This window comes from Gavialis gangeticus, unplaced genomic scaffold (assembly GCF_001723915.1).
Source record: "Gavialis gangeticus isolate Ggan-Ray unplaced genomic scaffold, GavGan_comp1, whole genome shotgun sequence".
Lineage (NCBI taxonomy): Eukaryota > Metazoa > Chordata > Crocodylia > Gavialidae > Gavialis > Gavialis gangeticus.
Genome location: NW_017728993.1, coordinates 5,177,263 through 5,195,502, shown reverse-complemented (window position 1 = coordinate 5,195,502; position 18,240 = coordinate 5,177,263). Strand labels below are relative to the sequence as shown.

At 45.7% G+C, this 18,240-nt stretch overlaps 1 protein-coding gene across 1 annotated transcript in view; it reads right to left on the bottom strand.

The window, feature by feature from the left end:
• Positions 1-2,296, bottom strand: part of GNG12 (G protein subunit gamma 12) — a 56,567-nt gene extending 54,271 nt beyond the window's left edge. Inside the window, exon 1 of the mRNA XM_019528419.1 lies at positions 2,175-2,296. The gene's annotated coding sequence lies outside the window, so the exon portion shown is untranslated. The remainder of the gene's footprint in view (positions 1-2,174) is intronic.
• Positions 2,297-18,240: the final 15,944 nt, after the last annotated feature.

Below are 18,240 nucleotides of genomic sequence, written 5' to 3'. Positions count from 1 at the left end.
GGGTGACCACCAGTATTTGGGGGAACGTCTGTTCACCAGAGTGCCCCAAGGGATGACGAGGTCAAACAGTCATAAACTACTGCGAGACCGTTTCAGGCTGGACACAAGGAAGATTTTCTTTACTGTCCGAGCCCCCAAGGTCTGGAGCAGCCTGCCACCAGGGGTGGTTCAAGCACCTACATTGAACACCTTCAAGAGTAAACTGGATGCTTATCTTGCTGGGATCCTATGACCCCAGCTGACTTCCTGCCCTTTGGGTGGGGGGCTGGACTTGATGATCTTCTGAGGTCCCTTCCAGCCCTAATGTCTATGAAATCTATGAAACCACTGATTTAAATGGGAAATTAGGGTAAATCACAAGCTCGTTACCAGAACTAGCAGAAATGTTAGGAACTGGGACAGCCACTGAAGCTTTTGGAAAAATAATATGGACACGGGAAAGCTGATGCACAGCCCTAGCTCAGTTTGGTTTCCAACAAACTAATGTAATTAGCTAATGACTGACACCTCCTGTTATGCATGAAATGTAAAACAAGTTTCTAGCATATAAAAAAGTAGATGTACAACTGGTATAATAACTAAGGACCTACTGAAATCAAGGAGGCCGGCCGCCATTTTCACATGATCATTGAAGCACAGGGCTCCCATGCCTCTGATTGGCTGTGGGCCCCTGGTGGTTCTGCCTCTCACTGCCACTTGGCCAAGAGAGCTGTCCATTGTGCAGCCCTGCCCCTCTTCGCTGATTCCTCACAACAGGCTGTAAGTCCAGGCCACAGAAGCCATGAGGACCGCAGGCTCCCACTGGGGAGCCAGCATTTTATTTTTAGTAAGGTTTTTTGTTGTTGCTGGGTTTTGGGTTTTTTTTAATTATTTCATGGATTTCAGGGACAATGCCCAATTCTTTGGTTTCTGCAAAATCCATGCACTCACAAATTGAGTAGCCCCTCATAATAGCAATTAAAATAAAAATACACAGGTATTTAGGCTCACTCCTCCTGCTGACATTTTTAAATGCAACATGGCACCATATAGAAAGGAAGACACCACCTATTTCTCTTCACGAAACCTTTTCCTCAGCAAGGCAGGTCTGAGACTTAATAGTCTGTACTTGTGAGAGCAAGATCTGTTTTAAAGCAAGCGCAATATCCCACACTTTAAGACTCCGATACCTGACCGTGAAAACAAATGCCGTTCTCTGTAAAGCACGTAGGTGAATTAGGATGATGAAAACAAGGTAGAAAGGGGACCTATAACAATACAGAGATGCTGAAACTCTCTAGAGAGATCCTCTCTCCAATATTGGAATATACCTTTTCAGAGCTCCCCAAACTCTCTCTCTGAAGGAAGGAGTTATCATTCCCAGTCACCAATGCAAACCTCAGAGTTTCCTGAAATCTTGCAATTCTCTGGATTCTTGTGATTATAACCTCTAGGTACAATGTGGCCCCATAATCAACAAGACAAAAACAAAAAACAACAAATCTCAATGGTTCAGTACTAAAGACAGGCAGAACTCTGAATGGAAATGATCAAAATAATTGTAAAAAAAAAAAGAAAGAAAAAGAAATTAGTTTGCTAATTGTACTAACTCACCACTCTTTGCTTCTCAGACTCATATTTTTAATAACGAGCCAAGTTTAGTCTTCCCTTAAATATATGCAATGACTGTGCTGGATAAAATAAAAACCTTTTATGATATTTTTGCCTTAGATAATTGTACAATTTTTAACTCTAGTTACCTTTTACTCGCAGTGAAAATTGTCAAGGAAAAAAGGTTATATATACATTTACCTATATGGACAGTGTTAAACAGTCTTTGAAGACAGCAAGAATAACAAAGAGAAGTAATACACATCTGCTTCCTGCCATCTGTGGAGAACAAAGGAAATCTCTAAAGTCTGAATGTGTGAAAAATGAGTTCTGTTACAAATAAATGGCCGTTTTCCACCCCAAAAACATAAACATTCAAAATCCCCGACTAATCAAGTCCCTGGCGCATTAACCGGAGATTAAAAGGCATTATTAATACAATGGTGATACATAAATCAGTGTAGAAGTCCCATACAAAGCATTTTTAAAAGCATGCAAAGTTTTTGTATTGAGAAACCACTCTCTCCGAGTAATAAAACCATTCTGGGGCAGGTAATGGCATGGTAAAACTGACACCAGCACACCTTGTCTCTTACAATGGCCTCACAGCCGCTCCTCTGCTACAGTCCCGAGACTTGGTACTTCAGCATTTGGGAGATGGGGAGAAGCAGAGAAGGCGCTGCTTTCCTGATGCTCATCTTCTGCTCACCCTGTGGCTGTTTAAAAAAAAAGAGTAAATGCTACTTCAAACCACACTACTTAAATGGGATGCTCTGTGGCTGCTTTAAGAAGATTTTGGAGGAGCTACCTATTAATGTGAGCTACAGGAAGATGAGCCAGCAAAGGAGTTAGGTAAAAGCAGCCAGGGGGCTTAGCCAAACTACTGCCAGTGGAGCAAAGTCAAAGAAATTCCTGAAGTTTCTCCCCCTTTTTTACCCTTCAGGACAGATCTACTTGACCGACGGTCCCTTCATAAGTGGAAGGGAAACAAATGGTTGAAGTCTAGAACGTTAAAGAGGCAGACAAATATACATATTAAAGTATGCTTCTGTGAACACCTTGTCTTCAGACTTGATGCAAGAATATGGACAAAAAATGAACATGGCTAATAATGGCTGTGTACACATGACAGCTATCCTAGAATAAGATAGGGTATGAATTTAAAGTAGAATAGCTTTGTATGTAGATTAGTTCCAAGAGCCCTTACGGAGAAAAGACAGGTGGTTAGGTTAGGCCAGATCCCCTTCAAGGGAACAATTCTGAGACTCAAATTCACCTCTGGTAAAAGCAGATGCTATTGCAGTGATGCGAGCGATGCTGTTGCTGGTTATGGCAGTTTTGAATTGGGTCTTGTGATTCCAACTTGCTTTGGACAAGGAAGGGCGTTAAGCACCTAGACAGAGCTCAGATCTTATACAGGGCTCTGCTCAACCTTATTCAGCGGTGACAGGAAACTAAGAATTGAGTTATACCACCACAGACACTTATATAAATATTTAGTGAGTTATAATGTTAATATCAAAAAAAAAAAAAAAAGCATTTCAAACATCCTTTAGAATTACTAACCACCAACACCACTGCAGGGATGAGGCTGCTTGCATTCTCAGCATGTGCTGTAACAATTGCAAGTGGGGGGCTCAGCTGGCTGATGTAAAAGTCAGAGAATCTGCTTTTCTGCATGCAAGCACTAGAAATCAGGATTATTCAAAGCCACTATAAAAGTTCAGCTCCCATATTTAAATCAATTTCCTAACTGTTCACTTAACTATGAAACCAGCCTAAACATTTGTATAGAACTAGGACTCACTGCACAACGTGCAGGAAAGACTGATTCTTCATAATCTACTCATAACAGCAAGGCAGGTTCTCACAATTTTACTGTGCATCACTGATAAATAAGCAGGCGCCTCTTTAAAAAAAAGGAATCTCAAGTATAATTAAGGATTCTCCTTTATCACTGGTGACAGCAGGATGAGACAACATAATCAACAGGACTGAGCAGGTGCTTAATAAACAGCAGTCAAACATTAACCCTAGCTTTGCCACCAGTTTATTGTGTAACCATAAGCAAGACATGTAATTTCTCCATGTCCCAAATTCCTGCTATGTAAAAAAGTTGATATGATTTCTTTAACCATACCACCCGATCGGATAGGAAGTACTATCTCAAGTCTGAACATTATTGAGAATGGTCAAAGCTGTTTAGGTGTCAAACCATGCTGTGAGCTTGAAACCAAGAATCCGTGTCTTGCACTTTGAACTCACTTTCTCATAAAATTTGAAAAAGAAAAGAACACCACCACGCATTTTTAACTCCCTCAGAAAAATCTATTATCTTGTAAATGATGTAACAAATGTTGATATAACATAATGAATGACAGAATAAATGGTATGGAGTTTTGTGCAGAAGTAAAACTGCATTCAACTAAGAAACCCTGCTACCCTGACTAAATAAGCAGGCAAATAGAGTGGCTGATTTTTGTACAGACTGTCAAAACTACATACTAAGTTACAGAATCCTGGAGTCGCAGGATAGAAGAAACAAAGAGGTCTCACAGTCCAGTGGGGGCCAACCTTTCTGGCAGGTGTGCCACAAAGTAGTCCCATACCCTGCTCAAGTGCCACTCTGATTCATTTCCCTAATTAGCTTTCTGCTCCCTGCCCAAGCTGCTGCACATCACACACACACAGGCTACCTGTGATGCAGGTTGGCCACCCCTGTTATAGTCGACCTTCCTGCTACCCAGCAAGATCAGCTCTACCAGAACCACACCTAGAAGATATTTGGTCCAGCCTGCTCTCAAAATCTGCAATAATGAAGCCTGCGAAACTTTATTTCCAGTGTTTTACTATCTTCGCAGCTGGAAGTTTTTCCTAATGCCCAACCTTAATCTGCCTTACTACAGTTTGAACCCATTACTTCTTGTCCTAGTCCGCCAACCTATTCATATACAATATTTAGATAAACATCCTGCAGTTCTTTAAAGTTTAGAAAGAAATCTAAGCTTCAAAGTTTGGACAGATATCTATCTGACCTTCCCCAATATGCAGATATTCATAATTTGTGTCTGGAATCATCACCAATTCTCACTGTGCCATTTAATCTGTCACATAACTGAGACCTGCACCATGCAGTTCTGACACTGTCACAGAAAATACCAGAGAAAACTGAAAAACTTTGCCCAGTAAAAGCTTAAGTAGAAGAAATTTCCCTCATTAAAAATTCTCAGAGTGATTCTACCAAATTTTTTAAAAATGTTGTTAGCCAATGTTGAGCAACAGAAGGGAAAATGTTTCTCTCTCAAGAATGGGGCCCATTTGCTGTAACATGCAAGTAACCACTCGTTCTTTTTCCCCCCCCTTACTCGTTTGACAGCACTATCCTAGTACCAAATTGTACTCAATAGGAACGACAGAACCAGAAGAGAGAGAGAAATGTAGAACACAGACTATTAAAACTACAAAAGACTGTTGGCACCTCCCCTATGCTTGTGCCCTAGGGGTGTGGGGAAGTTAGATGAGGTTCCATGATTTAACACACTTACAGAAAAGGACAAAAATGTGCCCTGTACAATTCTGTGTAGGTAACCAGTGGTGATTTCACTGTCCCAGTGGGTGACACACTAATTTACTCATAACCCTGCTGTTCCCCCAGTTCGTAGCAGCAATGAAAACCCATATACAGAAATCTTCTTTTAAAAAAACCAGTTTCTTATATTCTTAAATTCCAATGTGAACCAAGTATAAACAAGTGTAGTACTTACTATATTTACTCGAAAACAAGATAAGCCCCTCTCCCCACAATGGCACGGGGGGGAAAAAGCCCCTTGTCTTATAATCGCATACAAGGAAATCTCATTAAATACACTCGCTATCATTAAACTGCTGCCAAAATCAGCATGTGCCCAGCAATGGAAACCAGCTATGAAGTTGATAAGTGCAGCCAACACCGAGCATAACTATAATGTACATGGCTCATATTGAGCAAAACATGACTATGGGAACTTTTTCTGTGTGTGCCTCTTAAAAAATCAAAACAAACAAACAAACAAGAAAAAGCAGGCAGCTGCTCTTCAGGAGGAAATGAACACTGGGCCTGGAGGTACTGCAATACCAGGCCAGCACTTGGAAAGGCCAGACCAAGCTCTGACACTCTCCCCTGGTGCCAAAAATGCTGATGGAGACTGTGTGTGTGTGTGTGCGCGCGCGTGCGTGTGTGTGCGTGCATGCGCGCGCGCCTTAAAATAAATAAATAAGTGGGCAGGTGTTCCCTCTGCAGGGAAGTGGTACCAGTGGTACCAGGAGGGCCACAGCCAGCCCTGACACTCTCCCTCTGGTGCCAAAAATGTTCAAGTTCAAGATGAAAAAGTCTGAGGAATAAGGAACTACAGAGGTCCCGAGCGAAGGGCAACATGGTAGACAGTGGGGGTAGGGGTGTGGATGGAACTGAGTTACATAAGAAACATGCAGCCAACTAAGCTCGGGGGTGAGGAGATGGGAAAGGAGAAAAAGGAGGGAAGGGGACATGATGCTTATACCGTATACCAAAGAATACACAGGAGATCCCACACAATAATACTGCATGCAAGTAAGGAAATGGTTTGCAGGCGCACACACAGTTACAAATAGAGATATATGGGACACAATTGTGGGGGTGGTATGTTTCGTTATACCCAAAAAGGCTGAGATGCTAATGGAAACCTACCATTACAAAAGATTAGTGCAGGGGTGGGCAGAATGGCAAATCCAGAGGGCAGCTGAACTCAATTTCCCATCAGCCCCTGCCCACATGGATGGAGTCAGTTTCCATGGAGACCCCAGCAGCAGCCATGCTGCCATAGCACAGGACCAGAGTTTCCATGGAGACTGGCCCCAGCAGCGCTGGTAGGGCATGCCGCAGGGCACGGAGCTGGTCTGGGATCTTGCAGCAGGGACAGTGTGGTCCAGAGCCAGGGCACAGCCACAATCTGTTGCCTGAACATCCCTGCCCGGGGCTGCAGATCGCAGCTCTGGCCTGGCTCTGCACCATGCTGTCACTGCCGCAAGATCTCAGCCCAGCTGCAAAGCAGTGCTGTGCCCTGCCAGTCTCCATGAAAGCCCCGCACCGCGCCATCACAGCATGGCTGTTGCCGTGTTCTCCATGGAAACCAGCCCCAGCTATGCAGGCAGGGGCTGCTAGGAAAGGAAGTCTGGAAATACAAGTTTCCAGAATCCAAAATCACTTCTTGACCTGTTGTGGGCTAAGATTAGGTACCAGCCTCTTGCGGGCAAGGATCAAGTGGGGACTTGAGCCTGGGCTTGAACCTGCACATAGGATGCCTGCCAATGGATTTGGGAGTATCTGAAGCCCCAGGGTGAGAGCCTGGGATGGGGGATACTTGCTGGTTGTAGCACTATACATGGTGTTTAGAGTGATTGAGGTCTGCCTGCTCAATCCATGAGGTTTTTGGAACGAACGAGTTCTGCTTAATCAGTATGATTTGGAACTGATTTGGCTGATGTGACCTGGAACACAAAATATATTTAAAAAAAAATAGCGTTACAAACTGTCAAGTGACCCGTGTTGATCATGAGACAGGACAGCAAAAGTTTAGCTGTATCTATCTAGAAATATATATTTAAAAAAAAATTAGTTTGTACTATATGTAAGTAGGTACTAAAGTGCTGCTTAAACATGTGCTTATGGAGCACCTGTGCTAAAACCTGCCATAGTTCCAAAAGAAGGTAAAATAAAATGCATCAATTCTGGATGAGCCAAGTATATGGGTACTGTATACAAATTGTTACAGCCATATTTAATTTCAAGGTCACTGTTTACAAATTTGTTCCTCACATGCTTCCATATGCTCAGGGTAAGTAGGGTCTGACAGTAATAATAGGGGGAAGAGACTGCAGGGGGAAAAAGCTGTGGGGAAACAGAGGATAAAGTGGCTACCTGACCCCCCCACTCTATTTTTCCTGTTGTAGCAGTGGAGGGGGACAAATTCAAGGCAAACCTCCAATAATTAGATGCTATACATGGAAAATTGTAAGAAATTTATACGTTTCCCATATACAAAAATCAAATTATTGGGGCTTGTCTTCTATTTGAATAAATACGGTATTCTGAAATCTACACACTGGCTGCACTAGTACTGCCACTTCAATATGCAACAGCAGAGTGCATTTAAGACATCTTTGAGTGGGAGCCTAGACATTTCAGCAAAACACACTGTTTTGAAAATCACAGGTTTTGGGGAAGTATCGGTGCACCTCTAATAAAAAAGAAAGTAAACAAATGTTATATATGAATCATTAAGGCAGCAACAAAACTAACACCACCAAAAACATGTATTCATGCAGCACTTCAACCAAACCATTACCTGATGCAATCTGCATACGAACAGTTAAGCAAAAGAGCAGGCAGATGAACCAGTGCACCAAACTCTCAGAACCTTCCACCCCCTCCCAACTCCTCCACACTCTGGCTTTGTGGGATTTCAAACTGGCCACTTTGGCCTAAGCAAGTAAAGAAATAGGCAATGTATTATGTTTCCAGTATAAACAGGAGGATAGAGAAAAACAATCAAAGACTGATGCAAAAAAGGCCAAAGACAGGAATGATACGGGGACAACCGAATGAAAAAAATGGAACAACATTTCCGAAGCCGGTTGTCTGGACATCACCAAGGCCTTGGATAGGGCCCTGTCACTGGAACAGGAAAACAGGCCTCTAGCTGTGTAAAGACAAAGGTCTTTCTTGGGCAGCACGGAAGCTCCTTCTCCCAAAACAATTCCAGTACCCCCAAGATAAAAGTCAGGCTTTATTAGACCCTGGAAATGCTCCCATGAGTTATTTCTCTAGTGCAGAAAACTATAGGCCAGAATCACAGTCTCTGGTTGCCTTGGGGTCATCTGCCAGCTGATTCTCTGAGTATCTGGAAATCAGCTGTTTCCTCCCAGTGTTTCATATTCCTCCAAAGCTTGCAATATGCTGGGCATGGGGGACTCAGTACTGGCGAGCAGCGGCAGTGACTGGATACCCCTCTCTCCTCAATTGTAACTGCTCCTCAGGGCAAAACATGCTACAACACAGGGCCTGGGCAAGCGCTCATAAAAGCGAATCAGCATACAGTTAAACACAACATCAAGACCACCGCTGGCTCCTGGCAGAGCAGCTCTACAAATGCCCTTGGAGAAGCTCCACCCTTCTGTGCCTGGATGAAAAACAGTCACCACGGCACCGGCATGAGAACCACAGGTCGAAATCACCCCTCCCCTCCCCGATCCTCCTGATGGCCTGCATTCAAGTAAGTCTGTCCTGTAACAAATAAACTTTTGCGTTTTTTTTTTTAAAGCTGTATCACCCCCAACTTCAGGATCACAGAAAACATTTCTATTTCAAGAAAATGGTATGCAAGTTCAGACAGCATGAAGGAGCGGTTTGAGACGAGGGGACTCCCATTCTGCACTGTTTGTCAGCTTTTGGGTTTCCCCATTGTAACGTTATGGTTCTTAGCCATGACTGTCTGTATCCTGCAATCACTGAACAGAGCTAGACAGGACCTCAGGAAGATACCTACTCTAACCCCTCCTCAAGGCAGGATCGACCTTGTCGTGTGCTGTCTAACTTACACTTGGAAAGTTCTAGTGGCAGAGTCTACAGCCTCCGCAAGCAATCTGTTCTGGTTACCAACTTCACAAGGAGCAAGTTCTTCCTAAAAAGTCATAGAATCAGAGAAAATTAGGGCTGGAAGGGACTAGAGGTCATCTAGTCCACCCCCTGCCATCCCCAACTAGACTGACCCAGCCAAACCTTTGTCTAGCTGGGTCTTGAAAACCTCCAGAGAGAATTTCCACCACCTCTCTGGGTAACCTGTTCCAGTGCTTTACTACCCTCTTGCTGAGAAAACTCTTCCTAACTTCAACCTAAACTTCCCTGGCTACTTGAGACCATTGCTCCTTGTTCTGTCATCTGCCACCACAGAGCAGTCCAGCTCCATCCTCTTTCAAATCCCCCCTCAGGTAGTTGAAGGCTGCTATTAAATCCCCCCTCACTCTTCTCTTCTCTAGACTAAATAAACCCAGTTCCCTCAGACTCTGTCATGTGCTCCAGCTCCTGAACAATTTTTGTTGCCCTCTGCAGGACTCTCTCCAATTTGTCCATATCCTTTCTGTAGTGGGGGTCCCAAAACTGAACACAGGACTCCAGATGTGGCCTCACCAGTGCTGAATAGAGGGGAAGAATCACTTCCCTCGAGCAACTGGCAACACTTCGGCCGGGGCTGCCCACTATGCTGTTAGCCTTCCTGGCAACAAGGGCACACTGTTGGCTCACATTCAGCTTATTGTCCACTGTCATCCTCAGGTCCTTTTCTGCAGGATCCAGAGAACTAGTCAGCCAGCCCCCAGCCTATACCAGTCCATGGGATTGTCCCGTCCTAAGTGCAGGACTTTACACTTGTCATTGTTGAACCACACGAGATTTCTTTTGGCCCAATGCTCCAATTTGTCTAAATCACTCTGAATCCTAGCCTTACCCTCCAGCGTACCTACTACTTCCCCCAGCTTGTTGTCATCTGCAAACTTGCTGAGAGTGCACTCTATGCCACCTTCTAGGCTGTTGATGAAGACATTGAACAGAACTGGCCCCAGCACCAACCCCTGGGGCACTCCACGTGATACTGGCTGCCAATCAAGCCACTGATTACTGTACTGCTCTCTCAGCCTGATGCTCCAGCAAGTTTTCTATCCACCTTCAGTCCATTCATCTAGCCCATACTTCCTTAGCCTACCTGCAAGAATGCAGTAGGAGACTGTATCAAAAGCCTTGCTAAAACCAAGGTACATCACATCCCTCAGTCTCCCTGCATCCACAGTGCCAGTCACCTTGTCAGAGAAGGCAATCAGGTTGGTCAGGCATGACTTGCCCTTGGTGAATCCATGCTGATTGTTCCTAATCACTTTGTTCTTCATCAAATGCTTAGAAATGGATTCCTTAAGGATCTGCGCCATGATTTTACCAGGGACTCAGGTGAAGCTGACTGATCTGTAGTTCCTTGGATCCCCCTTCTTCCCTTTCTTAAATATGGACACCATGTTTGCCCTTTTCCAAACATTCAGGACCTCTCCTGATCACCAGGAGTTTTCACGAATGATAGCCAATGGATCTGCAATCACATCAGCCAACTCCCTCAGCACCCCATGGTGCATCCCACATGGCCCCATGGACTTGTACACATTCACTTTTTCTAAGTAGTTCCTAACCCAGAGATGGGCAAAATGTGGCCCGGGGGCCAGATGCAGCCTGCTAAGCCATTCTATCCAGCCCACGGGACCCCTAAAAAAAATTAGAAAATTAATATTAATCTGCTCTGAGCTGCCTGTCATGCGGCCCTTGATGGCTTGCCGAAACTCAGTAAGCAGCCCTCTGCCCAAAATAATTGCCTGCCCCTGCCCTAACCTGTTCTTTCAGCACTGAGGGCTGCTCCCCTCCTCCCCAAACTGTGCTGCCTGGTGCAATAGTTTGGGAGCTGACCTTGCCTGTGAAGACTGAGGCAAAAAAGGCACTGAGAACTGCAGCCTTTTCTTCATCCTGTCACAAGGTTGCCTCCCCCATTCAGCAACGGACCCACACTTTCCCTGATCCTCCTCTTACTACCAACATACTTGTAGAAAACCATCTTGTTACCCTTCACATCCCTTGCTAGCTGCAACTCCAATTGCACTTTGGCCTTCCTGACTTCATCTCTACACGTAATGCTCATATATTCTTCCCTAGTTATTTGTCCAAGTTCCCACTTCTTATAAGCTTCCATGATTTAGTTTACTGAAGAGTTCCCTGCTCAGCCAACCTGGTCTTCTGCCATACTTGCTAGTCTTGCTGTGCATCAGAATGGTTTGTTCCTGAGCTCTCTGTAAGGCTTCTTTAATGTATAGCCAGCTCTCCTGGACTCTTCTCTCCCTCCAACTGGTGCCCAGGAGATCCTGTCTAGGAGTTCCCTGAATGAGTCGAAGTCTGCTTTTCTGAAGTCCAGGGTCCTTACTCTTCTGCTCTCCATTCTTCCTTGCCTAAGGATCCTGAACTCAATCATCTCGTGGTCACTGCTGCCTAAGTTGCCATCCATTACTACATTCCCCACCAATTCATTCCTGTTTGTGAGCAACAGGTCAAGATGAACACAGCCCCTAATTGGCCGCTCCAGCACGCGCGCCAGGAAGTTGCTCCCAACTCTCTCCAAAAACTTCCTGGATTGCCTGCGCACTGCTGTATCGCCCTCCCAGAAGATGTCAGGGGGATGGAAGTCCCCAGCAAGAACCAGGGCTTGTGATTGGGAAACTTCTACTAGGTACTTGAAGAAAGCCTCATCCACCTCATCCTCCTGGTCTGGTAGTCTATAGCAGACACACATCACAACATCACCCTTGTTGCTCTCCCCTCTAACCTTAACCCAGAGACTTTCAACAGGCCCATCTCCAGTTTCATACTGGAGCTCTGAGCAGTCATATGGCTTTTTTACATAAGTGCAACTCCTCCTCCTTTTCTCCTCTGCCTGTCCTTCCTGGACAGTTTATACTCATCCATGACAGTGCTCCAGTCATCCAAGCTCCTACCACATGTCTGTTATTCCAGTCACATCATAGTTCCTTAACTCTGCAAGGACTTCCAGTTCGTCCTGAAAGTCAACTTCTCTCTCCCTTGTGGCCAACGGCTTCATTGACTGTAGGAGTCATGAATAGTGTGCCAGACTTTTTGACCATAGATCAGTGGTAAATAACCAGCTTAAGTTGCTAGTGACTAAAAAGTTTTCTGTTTGTTTGCTTTAAACCACTTTATGGCTTACCAGAAAGGCACTTGGTGGTCTACTTCTTGCTCCCCACAGAAAAAAACACCACATCCCCACTTGGTAAAAGAGGTTCTCCTCATTACAATATAAAATTATGTTAGAATACATCTCTGAGTTCCATTAATTAATACAATGTTCAGTACAGCTTACTAAAGAACTAAGTATGAGTGAGACCCTACCCACAAAATCATAAGATTGGATTAAAATTGCGACTAGAATTGTGTGCAAGGGTTTCTTTTTATTTATCCTTTGGCTTCCAAGTCTTTGCAAGCTGCATTTGCTTCACATGTTCAAATTTTTCTACGCAACCATTAGAACTAGGCAACTTACTTTGTCTGATTAAAAAAAAGAGCTTCCAGTGTATTGCTTTGATTCATTAATTCAAGCAACTCGCACTTTAAAAAAGCATTAGATATCACGAGATGCAAATTACATTTATTATCATTTTATATTCCTCAGAGTTATGGCCTAACAAAACCTAGTTTTTTAGAGAGCAGAAGCTCTTGACAACCTTGTCAGCCTGTCAGGCTTGTTGGCAGTTTTCATAAATAAAACGTAGTATTAAGACAGAAAGGTAGACAGTGTACAATAAAACTTGGATCCTACACAGAACTAGATACCTTGGTTCACAAACTCTCATCATGGTAAGGGGCTACCTAAGACCTTGCATAGGAAGGGATGTCAAACATATGGCCCACAGGCCATATCTGGTCTGTAAAGCCCAAGCGTGATCCAGCCCGTGGCTCTTAAACCGATCTTGCATATGGTATCTGGCATACAGAGCCAGTCCAGTGTGCAAGCTGAATCTGGCCCCCTGGGCACAGAACACAGCACAGGGAATGAGGCTGGGGCTGCATGTGACACTGGCTCTGGGACTGGTCCACATTGGGCCATGATGAAATCTGGAAACAGGGCCAGTGGGGCATGGCACTGCACACAGCTTGCACGCCACGCAAGGGGCAGGCAGTCTCATCCCACACGCAGTATGCACTAAGCATGCTTCAGGGCTCATTCTGCATGCAGCCCAGGGGACTGGCACAAGGTGTGCACTGCATGTCGCACCCTGCCAATTCAGACCAGCTCTGCATGCTGGCTCTTGCACAGCCCAATCCAGACCAGCGCTGAAACCAATGTGCAAAGCCACATGCAGCCTGTGCTTCGGACCCTCTGTGCTGCATGCAGCACCAGGTCCAGTCCATACACTGTATGCTGTGCAAGCCCCAGAGCAGGTCTGATGCATGCTGCATACAGTGTGAGGGGCTGGACGGGCTCCATACAGCACAAAAGGCTGATAGGGGGTGTGCGTTGCATGCAGTGCCCTGCCAAACCAGCCCTCCATGCTGGCTCTGGTGCATGTTGCCAAACTGGCCCAGCAACCCTCATCTGGCTTGCAGGGTTGGATGAATTTGATGCCCTTGATGTATGGCAAGCTGCAGCAAACACCTGTGCAGGACTAACTGGAAGGGATCCTGGTTTTCCCTGTTAAAATCCCAAATCCTTTGATAAAACACCCCAAAATTCAGGTTTTTCTGCAGTTAAAAGTTAAATGCCGCTCTACACATACATAGGCAGTCCTCAGGCTTAAGACACAATTGGTTCCTGAAAGCTGCATCTTAAGTTGAAACATTGCAACTCAGAACTGATTTTCCCATAGGAAACAATGTTATAAATGGGGGATTGGTTCCTGAACCAAGGCCCAATACCTTATTTTCACCAAAAATAACCCAGAATTTTGTACTCAATCAATGACAGATGAGTAATATAGATACATTAATGTATTTCTATTGTAAATAGCAATCATACTGATTTGGAAGAACTTCTTTGAGGTGACTTTGCTGGACTTTTTGAAGGGCTCTTGGTTGGATTTTTTGAAGGGTTCTTGGCTAGAGTCTTTTTGGGAGTCTTGGAGGCAGGTTTTTCTGGAGTCTTGTCTGCTTTCTTAAAGAAAGTGTCCAAGGAAGTTTGGACAGATGTTCTCCAGGGAGATGGGCAACACAGCAAACTTGTTCACCGGTGTGGTGTCAGGTCAGATCAAGCGTTGTAAAGTTGAAACTCATGTCATTAAGTTGAAACAAGGTGTCAATTTACAAACATTGTAAGTGCGAAACATAAGTCAAGGACTGCATGTGTGTGTGCGCACGCGCAGTATATATATTCTAATATTGTAAAAGCCTATGTCTGTCTGTCTGTCCGTAATGCTTTATTCACACTGTGACTGGCTGATGGAAACAGCCGATCAGAGTGCTCCAAGTGTGGGGGAGCGCCGCCATGATTCCAAAGCTGCGCCAAGGACCGGAAAGTGAGCGAGAGCACCGAGGCCAGCAGCACTGGCCTTGGCTCCCCTACCCTGCTCCCTGTAAGTGGCGTGAAGAACCGGCTGGCCTCGGCTCCCCCACCCCGCTCCCTGCAAGCAGCATGGAGGACCTGACAGTTGGTGGGGGAGCCAAGGCCCCCCACCCCGCTCCCTGCAAGCAGCGCAGAGGACCGGCTGGCCTCAGCTCCCCCACCACACTCCCTACAAGTGGTGCAGAGGACCGGACAGTGCTGCTCCCTGCAAGCAGCACTGGCCTCGGCTCCCCCACCCCGCTCCGTGCAAGCTGTTGGCACCAAACCTAAACAAAAGCCAGCTGGGATGGGGAAAGGGGGCATGGTGGGGGAAAGCAGCCTGGTTCTAAAGCAGCGAGGGGGAGGCCAGCCTCACACTGGCCACTGCTGCCATGCCAGCTCCCCTTGCCCCCACCACCACCAAAGGCAAAGTGAGAAAAGACAGAACAGCAACAGCATGGGGCATTGCATGGCAGCACTCCATCCCAGTCCTTCCCCCTGCTCCGCCTGCCAGTCATTCTTGAAGGGCAAATGGCTAGTGTGTGTATATGCATATGTATGTATCAGTCGAACACAATGTTTTATTGATATACTTACAACTTTGAAGCAGTTTAGAAGCCTACCTGTGACTCAAATATTATAATGAAATAAATTCCAAATACCTGTATATTTTGGCATTTGATTTTGTTTTGTTTATCATGGAAAAATCAGAGCTCCCCCTGCCTCCTTCACTCACCAGGACATGGGTCCAGCCTCATCCATCTCCCCCATTGCTTTGTGGCATTGAGCAGCCCTGATGCCAAGGCCCTGGCCCTGCCCAAGCCATTGCCCCTACTCCCAAACCACAGTCCCCCTCAGCCCTGCCACTGGCCCTCACTCCCAACCCACATCCCCTCCACCCTTCCAGCCCTGCTGGTGCCCCTCACTCCTGACCCACAGCCCCTGGCCCTGCTGGTGTCCCTCAATCCAGACACATAGCACCCTACCCCTAGCCCCCCCGTCCCCACTAGTGCCCCACTCCCAACCCACTGTCCCCTGCTCCCCCCAGCCCTGCTGGAGAGGGCCCCCAGCTGCCAGGGATACAGGACTCAGCAGCTACATTCTGCCCACTCTCTGCTCCCTGCCCAGCAGGCACTGGCCACAGCTAGCTAACAACACCTGAGCCCCTGCTGCTGCACACAGGAGGCGGCAGCTGCTGTGGCCCAAAACAAAGGGAGAAGCAAAGGGAGAAGCACAGAGCCCAGAGATGCCCTACCCCTACCTGCACATGGCACAGCTGGAACAGGGGCAAGAGAAGCCTGTGGGGGGAGGATATGGGCTGCCCACTGCCTGGCTCCCCACCCTAGCTGCCCCCCCAGGGGGCCTCTGCAGCCCAGCAGGTGAGACCTAGCGTAGGAGGGCAGAACAGGGCGGAGAGACTCAGTGCTGCCACCACTGCTGGGAGCCCTGTGCTGGCCCCACCACCATGCTGAGGTACCCCCTGCCTGCTCAGCAGTGCGGGTGGGGGCAGCAGTAGCAGTGGCATGGAGTTGTGCTCCCCTTCCCCCCGCTGCTGCTGGGCAGCCAGGGGGCACCTCACCTTGGCGGCACATCTGGTACAGGGCTTCCGGCAGCAGCAGCACTGAGTCTCCCTGCCCCACTCGACCCTCCCACGCTGGGTCCCACCTGCTGGACTGCCAAGGCGGCTCCTGCCCAGTGCCAGTCTGGCCAGGCTGCAGACCCATGCCCCACTGTCCATGCAGAAATCTGGCGGGGGGAAGTGCCCCCTCAATTTCCCCCAACTTATTGCCAATGGGCATGCCCAAATCATGCCTGGATAGTCCCCAAGCCCTGACCCTCCATCCCATAGACTTACGTTTATCCTGTTGTCCAGGTTGCTACCACCACCCAGCCTAGCTGTATTGCTGGCCACGTGTGTGTGTGCACATACAAACACACGGCACCCCCTGCCTCCAATCACCCTCCCCTTGCTCCCCCCAGCCTCAAGCAGCCCCTTGCAGGCTGGAACTCTGCCAGCCTGCAAGTGGAAACCTGTGGTTTCCCACTTCAAAGGGGAAAATCCAAGCTTTTCTTCTTTATAGGGGAAACTCCTCATTTTTCTGCAGGAAACAGGAAATGGAAACCCAGATCCCTGCTCATGAGGTGCTCCAACTGCCTGGAGAAGCAGCACTCTGAAATAAAGGCCACAACAAACAATTAGCTTGGCCTGAATTCAGCAAGCTGCTGCAAACTAAGCAGGTTACAAACCACCAGATATTAATAAATAACAAAATTCAAGAAGGATAAAGCAGAACTGTATCTTTAAAAAAAATGATTCAGTAGAACAGTGACTTGTGTATAAATTGCAGGCATGCTATGCTCAAACTTTGAATCAGGAGACATTGGATACATTTTTCAAGATCTGTAGTAAATCTTTTCTTACCAAGTCTTTATTTTCATAAATTATACTGTACCACCGTTTAAACATTATTCTGAGGTGTTATAACTAATTATCACTGAGATAAAATATGTTTTATGCTCTTTGGGTTCTTTACTTTATATCATTCATTTCTTTGGGGAGCCAAAAGATTCAGTGAATCATAACAGTCTTCCCCATCCTTAGTGTTAATTATTAATAGGGACAGAACAAAATTGAGTTTCTACTGTAGGTAATTTTACAGCAGAAATTCAAATATATGTATCTGAAGTAAATTTTTATACGTGACCTTTTGTTTGGGATTTAATCCACACTTTTTTTAGCAATCCATTTGATTATTTTTGCTAAGTTTACACAGATATGACTGCAATTCCTTAAAAATGAAAGTAGAGAGGTATTTGCTTACAGAGGAGTCAGAAAGGTTCTTTAAAGTTCCTTCACACATTCACTGCTGTGCCAGTTATACTGCATGGCTGAAAATTACTGAAACATTAACGTATTTTAACATCTCTGTAAACTGAACAGTCCATTGTTGCAGTCTTTTCTATTTTTTTAAATAGGAAATTCCAGTTTAGTGGGTCTGTGCCATTAGCCTGGCATCTGCAGGAGATCCCTTTCTTGAGAGATCAGCACACTTTAAAAAGCATAGCTTTGGTCACAAAAGTAAAGCAAGCCCAACGCTGTCAAGGGGCCCAGTTCTGTAACGGTCACACTTGCAAGCAGACACACCAAAGCCAAGAATTATGCACGTACGCCTTACTCACTGACTTTACCTATGGATTTGTACCTTTTTTCCTGTTCAATATGAGAGCTAAAAACAGAAATAAACCACAGCCTTCACACATGATTCCCCATATCTTTCCTTGATAAGCCATACGCTCTGGAATGAACAAGTACTGTGCTCAATACTTTGTCTATTTTTAAATAAATTCATATTAATCAATAATTATTTGACAAGTAAAGTATTTCTATGTAGCTCTAAGCAAAAGTTCTCTAAATCAATTCCTGCTCCCTGATATATTACTTTACATTATCAAAAAGTTAACAGATGTAGAAACTGATAACGTTTATCAGGGTAAAAAG